The sequence below is a fragment of the Delphinapterus leucas genome, chromosome 12 (assembly GCF_059928025.1).
Source record: "Delphinapterus leucas isolate spDelLeu-1000000601 "Yukka" chromosome 12, BTC_Dleu_Yukka2, whole genome shotgun sequence".
NCBI lineage: Eukaryota > Metazoa > Chordata > Mammalia > Artiodactyla > Monodontidae > Delphinapterus > Delphinapterus leucas.
Window position 1 is genome coordinate 27,546,623 of NC_143140.1, and position 13,950 is coordinate 27,560,572.

At 41.7% G+C, this 13,950-nt stretch overlaps 1 pseudogene; it reads left to right on the forward strand.

Annotated features, from left to right (window-relative positions):
- The first annotated feature begins 1,104 nt into the window (after window positions 1–1,104).
- Window positions 1,105–13,590, forward strand: LOC111163392 (N-alpha-acetyltransferase 40-like; annotated as a pseudogene).
- Window positions 13,591–13,950: the final 360 nt, after the last annotated feature.

The window sequence follows — 13,950 nt, forward strand, 5'->3', positions numbered from 1 at the left end:
CACTGTCAAGAAAAGCCAAGAATCTTAGTTTTGCTTGGTTGTGTTACATTGGTAGCCAAAAAGTATCTGATGGGATATTTCTGCAGTTCTACCCTTAACACTCCTAGACTCTTTGGGTCTTTCGTATGCTTGCTCTTGGTTACATTCATTGGCTGGCCCCAGGAAAGGAGTTAGATAAGTGAAGTTTGTTTTCTGTGTTCCTCACTCCTTTGGTAACCATCAGACATCCAGGTCCTCCTGTTGTTCCGGGGCTGCTCACAGATCTTCCCTGAGGCACCCACCCTGGGCCAGCAGCCCGTGCTCAGAAACCATTTTCCTTCTCTTTTCTTCTGGAAACAGTTCCCTCAATAGCATGGAGAATTTCCCCTGGAACCCACTTCCTGTGGCTCCAGGGAGGCTTTCAACTACAGCAAGCACTGTAATACCACCCCCAGAGAGAAGCAGGCACGTGACCAAGGCCTGGCCAAAGTCCTTCCCTGGGACTCATGCACGGTCCCTGGGGACTGTAAAAAGAGGAACCCGGTGACCATACGCTCTGCTATTTGAAGGAGCCTGAGCCAATGAGACCAACACAGGAGATGAGATGAAATAAAAGCTGGAGAGATGGAAAAAGCCCTAAGTGTTTTAGTTAATGGGGAATTAGAACAGCTAATTCCTCCCACCTCTAAAGGCTTACGATTCTTGAAAATATATCCATGAATAGTTACAGCTTAATAAATTACTCCTCTCAAGTAACATACCGGGAACTGAGTCAAAACTTACTCTGGTGGACCGAAAAGAGAATGTGGAGTAACAACCTAGATTTAAATTCCCACTCCAAAATTATTGCATGACATCGGGAAAAGTTGCTTAGTCTCTCAGAGCCTCAGTTTCTTCATCCATTAAAATATATATATATATACACATATATATATTTACTCCCCAGGTTGTTGTTAGACTTAAATGACATAAAACTCAAAAAGGTGTCTTGGTAAACTACAAAGCCAGAGAAAGAAAGAGATTGGAGCGGGTAGGAATTGAAATTAGAAAAATCTCTAAACCTGTGTAAGACAGTGCAATGCAAATAAGGGTTCTATTTCGATAAATAACGCTACGAAATCAGTCATGCAAGGTCCAGAAACTGCATGGCACATTCAATCCAAGTTCCGGTTTGATCGAGGGAGCCCTCCAGTGGCTGATAGACAGGACGCCTCTAAATTCTCTTCGCGGTGGTATTCCCAGATGAAGAGACTCACTGTCACATTATGGTACTGTGTAACTAGAAAAGACCTCGGAGAGCATTTCCTCAATCTTCCACATTTGAGATGAGGAGACAGAGATGCTAGGAGGCTGTATATACATATTTCGAAAGTTAGAAATCATACCATTTTTAAAAATATTTAACCCTTTATATTTTGCCTAAGAATGTCAAAATTCAACAATTTCCATTTCAACATAAGAGCTACTCTTATTTTCAAAATGTATACCTAAGGCATGTCTATAGTGACCAAGACACAAAATGATCACTGGATAATGTAACCATGGTGCTTTAAACACATTTACACATGGAATTATTTCCGTACAGATGCTTTGGCTGAAATTGTCCTGCAATTAGAACACCAATATTTCTCTCTCTTCAAAAGCTGTACTTGTGACCATTACTTGATGCCCTCTACTGGCATAATGTTATTATCCAATGTTCAATACGAATTATTTCCGTGTGCTCTACTAATTGACTTCATCATATGCCAGAACATCAGAAAAGTTAACTTTGGGGATAAACAAGTAAATAAAGGAACAACGGAATATACAAATTATAAGAATATATCCAAAAAATGGTAATGAAATAAACCCAAAACAAATCATTACTGGAGTAAATTTTTGGAATGTTAAACAATTATGACATCAACTAGTTTCACCTAATATTTAAGCCTCAAAATATAACTGGGCTGTCAATTTTCTTCTCAGTGTAAAATTTTTCTATTCTGCCATTTTCTATAAGGATGTTCTATTGAATGATTTATTACTGAATTTGACACAGAACAACAGAATTGTTAAAATCCAGTTGTTAACTGTTCAGAGATGCCATGTTTAGAAGTGCAGGCAGGTCTTTTGTCTCCTTAGGTAGGTTTATTCCTAGGTATTTTATTCTTTTTGTTGCAATGGTAAATGGGAGTGTTTTCTTTTTTTTTTTTTTTTTGTGGTACGTGGGCCTCTCACTATTGTGGCCTCTTCCGTTGCGGAGCACAGGCTCCGGATGCGCAGGCTCAGCAGCCATGGCTCACGGGCCCAGCCGCTCCGCGGCATGTGGGATCTTCCCGGACCGGGGCACGAACCCGTGTCCCCTGCATCGGCAGGAGGACTCTCAACCACTGCGCCACCAGGGAAGCCCAATGGGAGTGTTTTCTTAATTTTACTTTCAGATTTTTCATCATTAGTGTATAGGAAAGCAAGAGATTTCTGTGCATTAATTTTGTATCCTGCTACTTTACCAAATTCATTGATTAGCTCTAGTAGTTTTCTGGTATCAAGTTTAGGAGACAAAAGACCTGTATTTAGAAAATTATAAGACACTGATGAAAGAAATTAAAGATGATACAAATAGATGGAGAGATATACCATGTTCTTGGATTGGAAGAATCAACATTGTGAAAAAGACTCTACTACCTAAAGCAAGCTACATATTCAATGCAATCCCTATGAAACTACCACTGGCATTTTTCACAGAACTAGAACAAAAAATTTCACAATTTGTATGGAAACACAAAAGACCCCGAATAGCCAAAACAATCTTGAGAAAGAAAAATGGAGCTGGAGGAATCAGGTTCCCTTACTTCAGACTATACTACAAAGCTACAGTAATCAAGACACTGTCGTACTGGCACGAAAACAGAAAAAGAGATCAATGGAATAGGATAGAAAGCCCAGAGATAAACCCACGCACATATGGTCACCTTATCTTTGATAAAGGAGGCAAGAATATACAATGGAGAAAAGACAGCCTCTTCAATAAGTAGTGCTGGGAAAACTGTACAGCTACATGTAAAAGAATGAAATTAGAACACTCCCTAACACCATACACAAAAATAAACTCAAAATGGATTAAAGACCTAAATGTAAGGCCAGACACTATCAAACTCTTAGAGGAAAACATAGGCAGAACACTCTATGACATAAATCACAGCAAGATCCTTTTTGACCCACCTCCTAGAGAAATGGAAATAAAAACAAAAATAAACAAATGGGACCTATTGAAACTTAAAAGCTTTTGCACAGCAAAGGAAACCATAAACAAGACGAAAAGACAGCCCTCAGAATGGGAGAAAATATTTGCAAATGAAGCAACTGACAAAGGATTAATCTCCAAAACATACAAGCAGCTCATGCAGCTCAATATCAAAAAAACAAACAACCCAATCCAAAAATGGGCAGTAGACCTAAACAGACATTTCTCCAAAGAAGATATACAGATTGCCAACAAACACATGAAAGAATGCTCAACGTCATTAATCATCAGAGAAATGCAAATCAATACTACAATGAGATATCATCTCACACCGGTCAGAATGGCCATCATCAAAAAATCTACAAACAATAAATGCTGGAGAGAGTGTGGAGAAAAGGGAACCCTCTTGCACTGTTGGTGGGAATGTAAATTGATATAGCCACCATGGAGAACAGTATGGAGGTTCCTTAAAAAACTAAAAATAGAACTACCATACGACCCAGCAATCCCACTACTGGGCATATACCCTGAGAAAACCATAATTCAAAAAGAGTCATGTAGCACAATGTTCATTGCAGCTCTATTTACAATAGCCAGGACATGGAAGCAACCTAAGTGTCCATCAACAGGTGAACAGATAAAGAAGATGTGGCACATATATACAATGGAACATTACTCAGCCATAAAAAGAAACGAAATTGAATTATTTGTAGTGAGGTGGATGGACCTAGAGTCTGTCATACAGAGTGAAGTAAGTCAGAAAGAGAAAAACAAATACCTTATGCTAACACATATATATGGAATCTAAAAAAAAAAAAGCTCATGAAGAACCTAGGGGCAAGACGGGAATAAAGACACAGACCTACTAGAGAATGGACTTGAGGACACAGGGAGGGGAAGGGTAAGATGGGACAAAGTGAGAGAGTGGCATGGACATATATACACCACCAAGTGTAAAACAGATAGCTAGTGGGAAGTAGCCGCATAGCACAGGGAGATCAGCTCGGTGCTTTGTGACCACCTAGAGGGTTGGGATAGGGAGGGTGGGAGGGAGGGAGACGCAAGAGAGAAGAGATATGGAGATATATGTATAGCTGATTCACTTTGTTATAAAGCAGAAACTAACACACCATTGTAAAGCAATTATACTCCAATAAAGATGTCAAAAAAAAAAAAAAAAAGAAGTGCAGGCAACGGAAAAACATGAGTGAATGCCCTATCTACTCAGATAGTCTTAAGACTGCAGTAAACTTAACTAAAATATATTCCTTAAATATATAGTTTTACACACAAACATGCACACTCCACACAGCATAAAATCATACTTTGACCCAAAGAAAAATCACAACCCCTAATAATAAACCAAATTATGCCATAAGCAGTTAAATCACTGATGATCCACTCCTACCTTCACCACCTCATCATCTATGGGGTCTCTGCCTTCCTTCTCCAGTCCCTCAGAGGTGAATCTATCTATACATTTCCCACATAGAGGGCTCTACTTCTACCTCCTAAATAACTATTTTTGACCCCTCCCCAGTCCTGTTGCATATCCTAAGCGGGGCTGTGTTGCTCCCTGGGTCATCTTTGCTGCCTATGTTCCCAGCTCTTCTTGCCCCTGTGCACCTCAACTCCTAGCCCAGCCTCTTCTCTGGTTCTTACCTGTCAACCTTATTCTACTGTCCCCCTATCCCAGCTCAATGTCGGTATTTGTTTCCAGGGCTGCCGTAACAAAGTGCCAAAGACTGGGTGGCTTAAACTACAGAAATTTATCTTCTCACAATTCTGGAGGCTGGACGTCCAAGATCAAGGTGTCAGCAGACTTGCTTTCTCCTGCGGCCCCCCACCTTGGCTTGCAGATGGACACCTTATTGCTGTGTCCTCACATGGTCTTTCCCCTGGTGTCCCTGTGTGTGTTCAAATTTCCTCTTCTTGTTAGGACAAAGTGAAATTGAACTAGGGCCCATCCCAATTGCCTCATTTTAAGTTAAATCTTCTCTTCAAAGGCCCTATCACCAAATACAGTCACATTCTGGGGTACTGGGAGTTAGGGCTTCAACATATGAATATTAAGAATGTACTGTATAGCACAGAGAACTCTACTCAATACTCTGTAATGCCTACATGGGAAGAGAGTCTAAAAAAGAGTGGATATATGTATATGTATAACTGATTCACCTTGCTGTACACCTGAAACTAACACAACATTGTAAATTAACTATATTCCAATAAAAATTTTTTTAAAAAATATGAATCTTGGGGCTTCCCTTGTGGTGCAGTGGTTGAGAGCCCGCCTGCCAATGCAGGGGACACGGGTTCGTGCCCCAGTCCGGGAAGATCCCACATGCCGCGGAGCGGCTGGGCCCATGAGCCATGGCCACTGAGCCTGCGTGTCCGGAGCCTGTGCTCCACGACGGGAGAGGCCACAACAGTGAGAGGCCCACATACCTCAAAAAAATATATATATATATGAATCTTGGAGGTGGGACACAATTTAGCCCATAACACGGATGGATGCTTAATAAGCCACAGGGAGCAAGATCTCATGCCCATGTGTGATTGAGGATCCCCAGCTCTGATGCTCTGCCCATAGACTGAGCCCTTCCTATCTGCCCACAGAGGCCAAGGTTCCAAATGTTGTCTGACTCTACCCAAGGAGTCTTATCAACCTTGGGAACATCTCCACAGTTCATGTTGACCATTATCTCAGTTACTCTAAACTACTGTGTCAGTCTCACACGAATCACAGGTTCATCTACCTCCTCATCTATACCATGTTGCCAGAATATTACTACTATCACTTATAATAATAGTAGTTAAAACAATTATTGAGTTCTAGCCATGTTCTAGGCACTTCTCATGCTTAATTCTCACTATAATCCTGTAAATTTGGTACAGAATACATGGGAACTAACTGTATTATCTTTGCAACTCTTTTGTGAATCTAAAGCTACTCTAAAATAAAAATTTATTTTAAGAGAATAAAAAGAATAACTGTTAACAGTTCTATCAAATTTTCACTGTTACTTACAAAATTTTGGTGCATTTCCTTCACTCACTTATATACATACATATTTAAAGGTAAACTCAATTAACAATCTTATTATCTTAGATGTGACACAATAAACCTAAGAATCAAATGCTGCTTGATGGATGTGAATGCTTTGCTAAGCTGTACTCTTTAATATGTTCCCTATAGTTTGGCACTTCATGTACATGTCCTATAAAAAGCTCTCAAAATAAGGGCCTAGGTAGCATATGGTGTATTTATTATCTGTGCTTAGCTGTCCCTAGTATCATGCATTGCAATGCTCACAATTATAAAACATATTTTTCTGTCCTGCTTTTCTACCTTGATTATAAGTTGCTGATGGCTTATATTTAGATTTCATCGTGATTAGTCTTATGTCAATTCCCTCCGCTTCTCAATCCCAATCATTCTTCTTATAATAGAATGTTAAATGGGACTTTTCCTAATCTCAGCTGAAATGAATAGGTGTCATATGTCCCTACATTCTAAAGAGAAGTGCCAAATACACATTCAGGACTGGCTAAGAAGCATCCAAAAAACTGAAAACTATAATCCTTTATACCTCACCAATCGCCAGGATATTGGAAAGGAAACTAAGAAATTACTTGAGGTTATTGGTGAGGTCTTTGAACAGAACTGTCAGTGTTATATTCCCACCCCAACCTGTTAGAGGAGTCCCCACTCCCACCCTCAGCCAAAGGACAGAGCTTCCAGAGAACTACTCAAACAGAATGGAGGATGAAGGGTGGACCTCAGAGGAGGGCGCCCCAGGGGGATGTTTGCTGAGAGGCAGGTGTGTGTTAGTCTGCCTGGCGCCTGGGAAAGAGTTTAACCCATGTCCTCTGCGGATGGAGAGTGCAGACACTGGGGCCTGCTCTTATCTGGAAGATCTTACAGAGAGAAGCTGGCTGGAATGCCTTTGGACTGCAGGGCAAGAAGAGAAGGCTGGGATGAAGAAAGCTGCGCTTGCACCCACAGTGGATGGAGGGGACATGTTTCCTAAGGGCTAGAGTGGGCACAGCAGAAGATAGGCTTGAGTGACCTCTGAGGGACCCTGTCCCAGGGGATGGCTGGAGAGATGGGGTGAGCCATGCAGAAAGAGGCTGAAAGGGGTCAGCCAGGGCACACATAGCCAACTTCAGGAAATGTTGAAGCCTCTCGGCCAGGGAGCAGGAAGGCTGTCTGAAAAATCCATAAAATGCGCCATGAGATAAAGAACCAGCATTTAGGCATAATCTGGTTATGACAGAGAACACCAATTCCGGGCTGCAATCACACCGGGTGAGGCAGAATTGCTTCAGTTCCAAATGACCAGAACTGATCTTGAAACTACAGTAAGTATCCTACTAAAACAACATTTTTTATTTATTTATTTTTGGCTGCGTTGGGTCTTCGTTGCTGCGCGCAAGCTTTCTCTAGTTGCGGTGAGCGGGGGCTACTCTTCGTTGTGGTGCGCGGGCTTCTCATTGCAGTGGCTTCTCTTGTTGCAGATCACGGGCTCTAGGCACACGGGCTTCAGTAGTTGTGGCACGAAGGCTCAGTAGTTGTGGCGCACGGGCTTAGTTGCTCCGTGGCATGTGGGATCTTCCCAGACCAGGGCTCGAACCCGTGTCCCCTGCATTGGCAGGCGGATTCTTAACCACTGCGCCACCAGGGAAGCCCCTAAAACAACATTTTTTAAAAAACTGAAAACAAGACATCTTAATAGGTTCTGCTTGAATTAATAGATTTTTTCCTATTACCAAGAGATTAAAACAGGTAGCATTTTGAAAGGGAGGGAGGGAGGCAATATTATTATTATGCCTCCTGTGGCACAAATAGTTTCTGGCAGAAAAGCTTTAACCTTAGAATCGCACAAATTGATTTTTAAGGGAATGGAAAACCTGAAAGACTGCTAGGAAACGTAGGTGAGAATCACCTTTCAAAATCATATTGATTCTCCCTAGAAACCAACTATTATACAAAATGCAAATTGCAACACAGGTCTTTTCAGGAGAAAGGGCTTGTTGGCATAGTATCAAATAACGCCCATCAGCCAAACGGCAATCTACTCACTACACAAACAGATGTGTCAGTCCTGTATTGTCAAGAGATCAGTCACTCACCAACTTAAATTAGAACCCGTGAATCAATACTCTGTTTTAGGAAACATAACTACTCTCATCTGCACAAAAGTGCAGGCTTCCTCAGAGAAATTTTCTCATGAATTTCTCACCCATGATCAAAATATACAATAGCCCTTGCTAAGGTTTTGTCAAGAAATGATCCCCTGACACTTGAGAGCTGTATGTACACGAGGATGACAAAGTCAAGATCTGTAACCTCACATTCTTTAAAGTAATTCTAATGGAAACCTGCAACCCTAGATGCTTACTATGCCTAGAAATCGGTTATGGACAACAAGGCATATTAAGCAGCTGTAAGCCCCAGCACACATGCCTAATGTCCTTCATTTTGAGGGTTACTGTCTATATTAGTCTGCTCAGGGTGCCATAACAAAGAACCACAGACTGGGTGGCTTAAACAACAGAAATTTATTTTCCCACAGTTCTGGAGGCTAGAGGTCCAAGACCAGGCATTGGAAAATTCAGTTTCTGGTGAGATCTCGCTCCCCATCCTGTAGATGGCCCCCTTCTCACCCTGTCCTCAATGGCTTTCCTCTCTGCTCACACAGAGAGAGTTCTTAGGTGTCTCTTTCTCTTCTTATAAAGACATCGAACCTACCGGATCATGGCCCCACCCCTATGACCTCTTTTAACTTTAATTATCTCCCAAAAAGCCCTCCAAAATACAGTCACTTTAAGGGTTAGGGCTTCAACATATGAATTTGGGGGAGAGGAAAACACAATTCTGTCTATAACACTACCTTTTTGGTAATAACAGCACATTGATTAATGTTAAGACAGCCTGAGATCAAAATGCATAATTTCTATTGTCTAGCTCTTCAGAGTTCTAAGATAACCATTCAACATAAGTAATGGTTTATTGAGTTAGATACCACTAATTTGAAGTTGGCGTTGTTTGAACTGGGGAATCTGAAGCTTCCAGTGGTACCATATATGCAAAAAATATTACTGAGGCAATTGCAAGTGTTAACAAGATTGCAGAATTGGGGAACCAATAGAGAAAAAATTTCAACTGCTGCCGTTGGTATATAAATAATGAGCTGGTTACTAATTACCGTTATCTGGTCGTAAAAGCAGTTTGTGGGCTCCCCCTTCAGGCACTCCTTGCCCATCTTCAGTCAAATAACTATAAGTTCAGTGCTCTAATACTAAATAAATATTTAACATTAAATATATATATATATATTTCTTTTCAAACATTTCTGAGTCTCTAATGTATACAAATCACACTCAAGATCCTCATTTGGATAATCAAGGCCCTCCTTAATCAAGCTCTATTTATGTACCCAGCACTGGCTCCAATTATTCCCTAGTATAACCTCTTCTTCAGTCAGGCTACTCTTCTTCTGGCCCTTGGACATCCCATGCTAGTTTGACCCTGGCTTGCAGGGCTGGCTTGCCCCTTCTGTCCTTGGTGCTTCAGGATCTTGGAATGAATTCTAAAAGCAGAATCTAGGAAACAGAGATGCTTCCCAACCTTAGGGCTCCAACAGCTATGATTTAGGGTCTCAATTCCTCACTTTGATTTTGAGAATTTCCACTTCCTATAAGTTTCACTCAAGTCCCGCTTCCTTTAAGAAAGACTAATTTTCCTAGTAATTTTTATGGAGTTACTCATCTCTGAATTTCAAGATCCATTCCACCCACTCTAGCTATGCAGTACAGCTTTCCTTCCTAGTCTCTTTTTTTTTTTTCATAAGCAGGTTTTGAAATGGAGCGCCAATTCCTTCAAGTCAGGTACCGCTGACTTTCACTGTTTTTTTAAACATCCAAAGAGCTCAACAGAGTGTGGAAACATCATTCGATAAATTTTTTTTTCTTCAGAGTAGCTTGAGTTCAAACCTTTCACTGCTTCAAATCAATCCTCCGAAGTAATGCTAATTACTGAGGCTGTGCTGCATCTAGCATTCTATTCGTGCTTGACATCACAAACCAATTCTGGAGCAACAGGTATGTGACAGCAAGAAAGAAACATAAAAAGAGGGTTGAAAATTGACAAATTCCTTAAAAGAGATGGAAAGAGTCACTGGGCAGTAGTCAAAGAGAGTCACTTAAGGAAGTTTTAATGCAGAAAAGAAAGCTCTTATTTGACATACTAAGTGGGAAAACAGTTTAACTTTAGTTTATGTACATTGGTGCTAATTATTTAGATGATAAGAACTAAATCAGTTTCTTTTCTTAAAACCAAATAAATTCAAACCTCTTGAACTTCCTGAAATACTAAAGCAAAGTTTTGGGTAGAGTGGGCTAGAATAGATGGGGTGGGGAATATAATTGTATTTTATTTTTTAGATGAATCCTATCACCTAGGAGCAGTTTCTGCCCCTTTCCAGAAGTGAGTGATAGGGGTCACACTCTGGCCTCACCCTAATATTAGGCAGTGATGGAAAAATGCCTCTTTCAGCTCTCTGAATCAATAATTCTCAACCCTTGAGAACTGCAATATTGTATTCTAACTTGCCTTTACGACTACTGCTTCACTAAAACTCATTTGTGCTATAATTATACACACATTAAGCATATAAGCTAAAAATACATACTTTTACTAAAATTCTACACACAAAAGGATAGGATGGGTTGCACTGAATTATCTAAGATAGCCATTCTAGAACCCAAGCAGCAATTCTCAGCATTTTCTAATACAGACTACAGTGGTTCTGAGCAGAGAGAGCTCATAACCCCTTCGGACTGAATTTCATGATGTCTGATCAGCCAAACGATGTTCCCAAAAGTTTTTGGACAAAGTATTAATTTTAGCTGAACATATCCTGTCTTTGACCAAATCTCCAAAACATTTTTTTACATGACAGATTTTGAGTTGTGCCAAAATTATACAGTCAGGATTCCCCACATAATTCAATGGTTTATCTTACTCAATAAACCATATGCAGTAGGTTGGAAAAATGGCCACACATGCTTCATCTCTTTGTATTCATACCCTCTTTGTCATGGAAGTTTGAGCGCCCTCAAACTTGACTTTGAACTTGGCCATGAGACATGTTTAACCAATGGGATGCTAGCAAACATGATGCAAGGACTGAAAAACACTTGTGCTTTGGGGCTTCCCCTCAGACCACCACCACCACCAGCACCACCACCACCACCACCACCACCACCACCACCATATGAAGAAGCCCAAACGAGCCTATCGATGACTAAAGGCATGTGGTCCAGTCAGCCTTGCCACCCAAGCCAAGAGCTACCCCCACCCCCGGAAGCAGAGCTGACCAAGAGCTAACTGCAGTCTTTTATCTGCCGGTAAATAAGAGCCAGCCTAAACCAGAAGAATCACCCTGTGCATTCCAACTCCCGATGCAAAGAAACAAGAATCAAATAAATGGCTGTTGTCTTAAACCACTAAGTTTTGGGGTGCTTTGTTATTCACTAAGAGCTAACTGACACACCATGAGATTTCAAATAATAGCCTACCATTTTCCTCACCCCTTGCCTTCAACTCCAATGATCCCTTTTTTAAATTGGCCATTGCTAGATCTTTCATTTTTTCCTAAACACAATGGGATTATGGGATTGCAGTCTGGAAACCAATTCAGAGATTTAAGAAATTGTCTCATAAATGGGAGAATGGGAGTGCAATAATTTTCACCAGCTGGGTTTTACTAATATTCAGCTGTCCTATCTCTGCAATGTATTCCTAATGGTTGAAATACAAGCACCAAAGTCCAGCATCTTTTACTCGCAAAGTTACTTGAAATGTAGTGAAACAATGAAAGCTTTCAAACAGAACAAGAGTTTTTCTCTTTTTTTTTTTTAATACACCAAGCAGGTGGCATACTATAGCCACAAAATAGTATTCAAATTTCAATCCATCTCAACAGAAATTGGACAGTTATTTGGTTTCATCATGGATCAAAGCCCCCAGATATCTGTAGTTTTTGTACTAGAGATTCCAAAATTGAATAAGGGAGAACCATAAAACTAAGTTGTAGCCCATCCAAAATAAACCGTTGGTTTATGTCACTGATAAAAATCATTGTTTTAATGCTATTATAGCTATAATTATTATGGCATCTATTTTTCTCTGATTCCTATCACATGATATTTTTATTTTTGCATATTTAATGACTATTCTTGCTTAACTTTAGGACATTTGGATAGACTTCCCAATAAATTTCCAGGCTGAAATCCACCTTCATGCCAAAACTCGTACTGAATTATTTTTCTCATCAATCAGTGAGGAGGCAAAAACTGACAACTGATAAATTATACTTAAATTTAAAAACTGGTTAAAACCAAGAAAAGACGGTTAAAATTTAAAAAAAAAAAGATTCTTGGATGTTAAAAACACTGACAACTACAGTGGAGACTCATTGCAAACAAACAGGCTGGGGGAAGATTCTTTTAACATTTTCAGAGTAAAATCTTCAGATGGTGTTATTTCTAAGTTTTCCTTCCTGCCGTTTTTATGCTTGTTGCATTTGGGGGAATTAAAAGACAAAAGAGCTTTAAGAGACTAGGCTTGGAGACCCTTTAGAGGCTTTCCCAGTGTTCAAGAAATATGATGGGAATGGGTTAAATGTCTTCATTGAATGTAAGCGAGTGTCTGGCCTGGAGCCAGTCACTGTTTGGGCCTTCAACCTGACCAACATGTAAACCATGTATGAGCGACGCGACTGGGGCTGGAAGGACCGAGAGAAACACAAGGAAATGATGGATTACCTCTCATCGCTCGGGAAAAACAGTTCGGTCCATGTCGCCCTTCCTCTCTTCCGGTTTGACGTGGTGTGCAGGGACGAAGTCCTGTACCACTACGAAGTCCAGATGGAGAGCAAGGTGTGGCGGAAAGGCCTGGGCAAGCTCCTCATACAATCCAGCAGATCACGGACAGCAGCACACAGAGGAAGAGAGTTATGTTAGCTGTATGTAAGCACAATCGTGGCGCCTACAGGTTCTTCAGAGAAGCGCTGCAATGTGAAAACGACGACTCTCCCCCAAGCGTGTCCGGATGCTGCTCCAATGGGGTCCCGAGCCGGAGGACGAAGTCTGGGGACAGCCAGCACTCCCACGCGGGCGGGTACTCTGGTGGCTGCTGTCCCTGCACTCCCAAGCCAGAACACTTCTCTCAGGCCTGTCCTCTCCCTGGCCTCATGCCGCTTACCAGGTGCCCTCAGAGCTGTGGCCTCCTCAGCCCTCCCCGTGCCAGGCTGCACCCTGAGAGCACAGAACCTTGGGGAGGAGAAGGCCACGCTGCCCCTCCCGCTCTCTCCTAGAAGAGCAGGAGGTCAGGACGGAGCAGAGGGGATAGGATGCTGTGGGAAGAGCCGGCGGACGCCTGGGCACAAGGCGCGTGCTCTCATAGCGGCCGCCCGCTCACTCGGCTCTCGGCTCTCGCGAGAGTGAGAACCCTGCCGCGTAGGGTTCCTCAACTTTCCTCCAGCGGAATGCCTTAGAAGCCCGCCGGCGCCACCACCAGCAAACACATGCTGACAGTTGGACAGTGGAGTGTTTATACCCGCCTTTCTGAAAGTTCTGGACCCCTGGGTCAGGGTCTGGCTGCTTCCCAAAGAGGAATGGACTCGGTGTAGATTTGGGCTTTTAGGCGTAGAGAGAGGCTTCGGAAAGCCTCCCGT